The sequence below is a fragment of the Apis dorsata genome, unplaced genomic scaffold (assembly GCF_000469605.1).
Source record: "Apis dorsata unplaced genomic scaffold, Apis dorsata 1.3 scaffold_59, whole genome shotgun sequence".
Taxonomy (NCBI): Eukaryota; Metazoa; Arthropoda; class Insecta; order Hymenoptera; family Apidae; genus Apis; species Apis dorsata.
Window position 1 is genome coordinate 721284 of NW_006263359.1, and position 7907 is coordinate 729190.

Sequence of the window (7907 nt, forward strand, 5' to 3'; positions counted from 1 at the left end):
CTTTTGTATGATTGATACTGTGTATATATAAATACATACATATATACATATATATATATATATACTGTGAATGAGTATAGAGTCAAACAGCTTGATATATATATATATATATATATGTGTGTATGATGGGTCCTCGTGAAACACACGTTGCCGGATGCACACGCCACCGACCAGCTCGCTCGACCGACTTCCGATCCAAGCCTGACACGATTCGAGAAGCCTTCCCGGCTACTTGGAATCGTAAATCTCCTATAATTGAGTTTGCTCTCTCTCTATTGGCCTGCTCCTCGAAGGTCTGCCAATTTTATCGATCGATTCGTCCCCAATTTCAAACGCGTTTAATCCTCGTCGCGTGATGTTACACGACGTTACGACGAGAGAAAATTGAATTAACGGGAGAAAAATTACACGTCGGGAGAAATTCTGGAGGGAGAGAGAGAAAGAGAGAGAAAAGGGAAAAAGAAAAGGATGCCCTCTTTCCTTGAAAAGAAATATGGGGATTCTTCGAGTTCCCTCGCGCGTTTTCTCAATCGCCTAAATGGAACAGGATGCGATGAAACTGGAATTCCTATTTTCTTCTCTATTCAAATTTATCAAAGTTTTTTTTTCACGCGTATCGATGTTGGATAACGCGAATGAGAATATCTTGATCGTTGTTTTGCAAATAACATTTTCTTTTTACCGATAACTTTTAATAAGGAAAAGAGGAAAAAAATAGAAATTCCAAATACGATACGTGAAAAACTTTTTATCGACAAGATAAAATATTTGCAAATCTACTACTTTGAATGAAAGGCGCGAATAGTCTCTCTAATTGGGATTCACTCGTCGCTTTTCATCGAGTTTTGCTAATTAACAGCAGCTCGACCGATTAAAGAGACCTTTAACGAATTAACGAACGACACTCGTGGAAAAAAAAAAGTGGATATAAAATCCTGGATTAAAGATCAGATTAAAGATAACGCGTGTGCAAAGTCCGTTTCCCAAGTTGGGGGATCTTCGAGGAGCTCGAAGGAACAAGTTACGTGGAATAATCGCATCTTACCTCACGTTTGATACACAACTGACTAAGCAAGAATTTAGGGTTGATCGTTTGAAAAATTTGTCTCGATTTTTTTTTTTTTTTTTTTTTTTGTATATCATCGAGATATGGACTGGTCGCTGGTGTGTTATTTTTTATTTTTTTTTTTTTTCTTACATTTCGTATCGTGAGTCGCTGTGAAAGTGGTACTTGTAAATAACGCTGAGAGAGAACGGCTGAAAAGAGCGCTTTGTTGGACACGAGGAGTGTAAGAAAGGCCTGATCAACCATGCAGCATTCAGTTGAGAGAAACGGGCCTGAGAGAGGAGAAAAGAAATATGATTTAAAAAAAAAAAAAAAAAAAAACGATTGGACGGATCGCGATTCTTATCGAGAATCGGACGAAGGGGGGGAAAAAACGATACTCTCTTTCGTAGAAGCACCTGGATAGGATCCTCTTGAAACTGATCTCCATTCTCCTGAGAGAATGATTTCCTAGAGAAAATCCAAATAAATGCTTAAAAATGCCCGTTTCCCGAAAAAAAAAAAAAATTACGATTTCCATGGAAATCCAAACGCTTCATTTTTCCACTTGATGATGATGGATATACCTTTCTGATCCATCTGAAAATTAATCCATTATATCAAACGAATATTTTCCATCTAATATTACCATTCTGAGAGTTTAATCCTTAAACGATTCCCATCCCTGAATATATCCTTCGAATCGATAATTCTATATTCAATAAGTGATTTTCGACTGGAAGTCCTGGCGTGATCTGGCTGTTGGCACAATGACCGTAATCTTCGAATTAACACAACTATTAATTTTTTACATATATATATATATATTTTTTTTTTATCGTATTTAAAGCGTATTACGAGCATCGAAGATAAAATAGAAAAAAAGGAAAGATGAAACTTTATCCGCAATGTTCCCAAAGAAAATATTTTTATTTTTTACATATATTCCTTTTTTTTCCATTTTTGACTTTTGTACGCTGTTTTTGTAATTCTTCTTCTTTTTTTTTTTCTTTCTTTTTTTATCCATTCTCTTTTGCAAAGATTGTACGGTACAATGGTAGACGGAGGCTGAAAAGAGAATTTTTTCGCCGATCTATCGACGGTAACCACGCAGAATGTGCGCGTGATTTTTCAAGGACCAATGACCCGCGAAGTTATTACTGTCATTTCGCCAAATCCGGGACGCGACATGGGTTTTTCGGTTTGGAAATTTTCTCCACCGCCGGATTTGCTTTGCCAAGAGGTGACGCGCGATTGACTAACAAAGGAAACTAGTTTCTTCTCTCTTCTTGTTCGACTTTTATTCGCGATCGAATAACTGTTGAATTCTTGCCTTCGATCCCGCCCCCTCTTATGATAGGAAAAAATATTCTCGCTTTGTTTTCACGTTGATTCGTATCTTATAATAATATCTTCGAAGAATTCCATTTGGCATGGATAAAAATTATTTTCGATTCGTGTATCGTAAACTAAAGTCCCCGATTGGTTTAATGGAATATCGAAGATTTCTCTTTTAGAAAAAAAAAAAAAAAAACGAAGAAACCTCTCGTGTCATCACGAAACAGCGAGAAACGGAATTTCGCGAGAATCGGGCGTGCAAAAGCGAGCGGGGCTAACGACACAGCGCGGCGTCGCTTTTATCCGCTTTGGACGAGGAGGAAGGCGGAGAAAAGAAGCGACCGGGGTCACTTTTAATCTTTTTTCCTTTTTTTTTTTAAACTCCAGAAATAATTTCGACGCGGTCTAGGAAGGTCGAAGAACGAAGGAGAAAGGGATTAGTGGGAGAGGGAGGGGGATAAAATCGAGAGAAATATATATTTCTTTATTCTTTGAAGATTCTTCCAGAGATAATAATATTGGGAAAACGTTGAATTTCTCGAGAACGAAGGGTTTCAGAAGCCAATTAATTCAAACGCCTACTTTATTCAACCATCGGTCGAAACTATTTCAACTATTCTAATAAAATATTCTCGAATATTCTCGAATATGAAGCGAGTAATTTTCAGAGAACGTGATCGAATAAAGCGTGAGACGCGAATCGGGATCCTCGAAACTTGCGACGGATATTTTCGAGAACTCTAATGATTTTAGTTTTCCAATTTTTCTTTCCTCGAGCTTGGCAAAGCAAAGCCGAAACAGAGGCAGAGATTAGAGGCGGAGGAGAACTCGCGAGTTATCGAGTTGTAGGACGGTTTGAACGGTGGCTAAAAAAAATATGGTGGCGGAGACGTGAAGGGGAGACGTTGCAAGAAACAGACGAGACAAATAGGGAAAGAGAGCTAAAAAGAGAAATGATAATAACTAAAAAATATATATATATATATATCTCTTGATCAAACTACGAAAAGCATTTAAAAAAAAAATAGAAATAAAAGAAGAAAATATTTATATAAAGTCGTGATTAATGGCCGGCTGTCACACATGCTGACAGCTGCATGGAAATCAGATGAAACGTTTTTTTTTTTGTTCTTTTGTTCAGCTCCAGACTTAGTCGGTCGCACCTCCCTTTCATTCCGTTGTCTTCCCGGCAACGTAGAATTTGAAGAGTCGAGTCTTCGCGAATTATACACGTGTGCGAGAAACGAGTATTTCGAATCGCCGAATCCTTGTCAATCGAACCAATCTTTATAATCTCGAAACTCTACGCACGCGAAGATAACGATCTTCTTGGGATTATTTAAAAAGGATTGAATTTTCCACACTTAAACCACACTTAACACGAAATTCACTGAAACGTAGCAGGATTTGATGATTCACGTTCGATCACCCGAGTCAAACTGCGCAAGCAGCGATGGCCGACCGTTTGAAGAACACCTGCGTGTTGATACTTTTTCTTTTGTTTTCGTTCTTCGCTTTTACGTCTCAAGTTATCGCGTATCACCGATACAATTTCGCCTGTGTTGATACTTTTTCTTTTGTTTTCTCAACGCTTTTACGTTCTCAAGTTATTGCGTATCGTAATACAATTTGAAATATAATTTGCCACGATATATATATATATACACAGTTATTTGAAACAGGAATTCTTTTAAGAGGATTGTTTTTTAACGAGAAGACTTTAATTCTCTCCAATTTTCAATTTAAATTGAAGATTTAAATTGGAGAGAGAGTTCAACTTTCGAAATAATCCCAAGTTAAAAGTTATTCCACGATCGTTTCTTTTTTACACGAAGCCGCTGTGATTCAAAGATCGATAACGATCCGGCGAAAAGTTCGTAAATACTTACGCACATTGTGGATACTTCCGTTGATTCATGTCTCGCGTTTGAAACGATCTGGAACGCGATCGAGCACGAGAGATCGATCCAACGATCCACGCGACTCTTCGAATCCGATCGTCACGAGAACGCAGAGCGTTTCCTCGGTCGAGAAAAGTCTGAAAAAAACGACGTGATCTGGTAGCTTAGAGGCAAATAGTTGCTTAGAAGCGCTTCTGTTCATTCGTCGTTTGTTAACAGTATGTAAATTAAGAAAAAAAAAAAAAAAAGAAAGAATCTCGATATTAATCGAGACGCATTATTACAATCTAGTAGAAGTAAATATGCAGTTTGATATCGAGACACACGGTAGAGAGAGCGAGTAATTATAGCCTATCAACCCCTCGTAGTTTCGTTTTTTTTTTTTCCATAGTAAAAACCATGGCCTTGTTCTTTCCTTTCAAAATCGATTTTTGGATAAAGTTCTGTTTTTATTCTCTTATGGGGTCGGGATAAATTATTAGATCCAAGAACTCGGTGCCTTTGTAATTAATATTTATTTTAAATGTGTAATCCTTTGAGAAAGAAAGATGACGAATTTTATTCGTTGATTTTCTTTTTTTTTTTTTTTTGCAGTTAAAAATGTTCTAAAGATTTCCTCTTCAGATTGTCTCTAAAAAATTTTTATTCATGCATATTTGAAACAAATTATTTTATCAGATTTAAACCAGAGTTATAAATATATTTTTAATACGTAAGAAAGGCACCTAATCAAGTTCTAAGATCTAATACTTCGTTTCTACTTTTTTTTCTTTTCTTTTTTTGGACTTATTTTCCTTCTTTCTTCCATTTATTTTTATTTTATTTTACACTTTTGATCACACGATCTTTCCTTAATTCGATTTGAATTGAGTTCAGTACATCCTCTCACCGTTTGTATTTCGACACTTTCGAGACGCACTGCTGCCACTCGTTGACGATATGCTGCCCCATCCCCCTTTTTTTGGAATCACCATACCATATCATCCCTTAGCCCGATTGTTTAGATTCGACGAAACTCGAAGTGCCGTATGAACGTATGCTTTCGACGATTGCCCACGTAAAATAAATACCTTTACGATAGCGAGGAGCACTTTGCACTTTCGTCGTGTACAGTTTCTTAGTGTTCAAATCTCCGCGCAAAGGGTATCGTCGAGCCAATTGTCGATATATCGCATTGATCGTCTCTCTTCTAAATGAAAATTCCAAAAAAAAAAAAAAAAGGAGAAATAATAAATAATAATAAATAACTGTATAATCTTGTAATTTCATAATACTTGTCTTGTTGAAAAATTGCAGAAAAGAAAAAAAGAATCCCTCGAGTCGTCTCGTTGATCTTGGCTCGAAGATACTCTCGAAGACTGTGGGGCTTAGTAAAGCTGCTAAAAATACGAAGAGGAAGAAGAACAGACAGAAAGAGAGAGAGAGCTACGTATAAACGTATATACGTAGAAAAATTTCCAAGATTTTACCAAGTCCCCAGTCCTTGTGTTTTTTTCTTTTTTTTTCTTTTTCTTTTTCTTTTTTTTTTTTTTTTTTTTTGAAAGCCCGGAAGCGGGGATTTGAAAAGTAGTTACACCTCTGTTTCTCCCGCTCGAGTTCTCACTCGAGACAATATACACCCCCGAATTATTTAAAAAAAAAAAAAAAAAGAGCGAACGATGAAAAGAGAAAAATCAAAAAAAAGTTATTAAAAAAAAAAGACTCGTTTTCTCTTAAAATAGCAAGTACTAATGATCTGTTCGTACGACTTGCAGCTCCACAGTGGCTCATCCTTCGGAACTGCCACCCTCTCCTCACCAGTGGGAATAAAATTCTTCTCCGAAATCGCGAATGGATGATGAACGTGCGGACGAGTTTGTTCTCTTCACGCGAAGAGAGACGTTGAACGAAGAAGAAGAAGAAGAAGAAAAAGAAGAAGAAGAGAATTTTTTCGACAGCCTGAAGAAAAAGAAAGAGAAGAAGAAGGAAGAGAAGTAAGAAGAAGTTGTACAGGGAAGATAAAATATACATGGACACAAAGTGAAAAGACGTTGGAGGAATGAAAAGAGAGTATACAGGCTGTGGAGGAAGCGAAGATATGGAAGAAGCGAGATCGGAGAAAGAGATCGGATATAAAACTAGAAAGAGGAAGAGGAAGAGGAAGAAGAAGAAGAAGAAGAGCCAAGAGAGACAATAGACTGCCGAGCATATTGAGCCTCAATTTTCGACTAGCTATGATATGTATATACATAGACACGTGTATGTATATAGATATCTATAAATATATATTATATACATGAAGGTTAAGAAAGAGTAGAGACACACAAGAGTAAGACCACACGATACGAAGAGAGGAGCAAATTTAAAGGGACGAGGATGAAGGGAAAAGAAAAAGAAAGGCGATCAGTTTCCAGGGATTTGTTGAATGGAATTTTTGTGGAGGGAAGGAAGAAGGGAAGCGAGAAGAGAGAGGAGGAAAAAAAAAAAAAAGAAAAAAGAGGAGGACGTAGTTTGTAAAAGAGGGTCGAACAGACGGGCCAGCCTCCTTTTATTTTTTCTTTTTTTCTTTTTTTTTTTTTTTTTTTTTTTTTTTTTTTTTTTTTTTTTTATAGATTTTTTACATTACGCTTCTCATCGTTAATGTACTACGCTAATGTACACACAGAATGCAAAAAACGGAGGAGAGGAAAGAAAAAAGAAAAAAGAAGAGAGACGGGTAAGCGTTGCGGCGCGCGTGTTCGTAACGATCGATCGAGCACGGAAGAGAGAAGAAGAACGGTATCGATCGGTATATTTATAATATATATACTTGGTTCCCTCATCTCGGCGAATCTGGAAACTGGAGGCGAAAAAGAAGCGTTTCGAGAGTACCTCGCGAGAGTACTCCGGTTTACCTTGTACCTGCTGAAGCGGAACAACGAGAAAAAGACGGAGAGGGATCGAGAGAGAGAAAGGAAGGGAAAGAAAGTATCTCGGATCTCGAGAGTTGATCGTGATCGATGAGGAGAGAACCGTGTACGTGTGATCGATCCAAGGACCCCCTTTGTTCCTGTGGAACAAATGTACATAACGAACACGCGCTCACGAAGCCGCCGCCCTTAGGAGAATGGAATTATTAATCGGTATTCCGTAATTGTGATTAAGCGTATGTGCGCGTATCTTCGATCGCGCCATTTTGTCGGAAGAGGAGAGAAAGAAAGATGCATAAAAAAGAAAAATGGACACGGAAAGAGAGAGGGGACAGCCGTGGTTTACACAGCTCGGTGATACGAAGAATCCCGAAGAATGAGGATGAATCTTGGAAGGAGGAAATCTTTGAAGAAAAAGAATTTACATTTCCTTCGCCGTGCAAAAAGGAAAGAAAAAGGAAGGAATCGTCCTTCGTTTCGAGCGGATAATATTTTTAAGAACTCTTAACACAGATGGTTCTTCACCATGTGCGTTGCAGGACCAGAGAATATTTTTAAGGATATCAATTCGATTCGACGTGCTCGGATGAAAGGAAGAAAAGTCTGAAGAAGTGATACGTTACGATAAATCGTTTCGATTCCAACCAATGGGGGTTCATCGATCACACGGGAGTCCAACGATTTTGGAAAATCGACTTATCTGTAAAAAAAAAAAAAAAAGAAAAAAGAAAAAAA

General features: G+C 37.5%; 1 protein-coding gene and 1 long non-coding RNA gene across 2 annotated transcripts in view; both read left to right on the top strand.

The window, feature by feature from the left end:
* The window catches only part of LOC102673009 (serine/threonine-protein kinase NLK), an 82059-nt gene that overhangs the window by 61783 nt on the left and 12369 nt on the right, over positions 1-7907 (top strand).
* Positions 43-7907, top strand: part of LOC116186826 — a 15584-nt gene continuing 7719 nt past the window's right edge. The window contains exons 1-2 of the long non-coding RNA XR_004151883.1: positions 43-66; positions 3441-3442. This is a non-coding gene — a long non-coding RNA (uncharacterized LOC116186826). The remainder of the gene's footprint in view (positions 67-3440; positions 3443-7907) is intronic.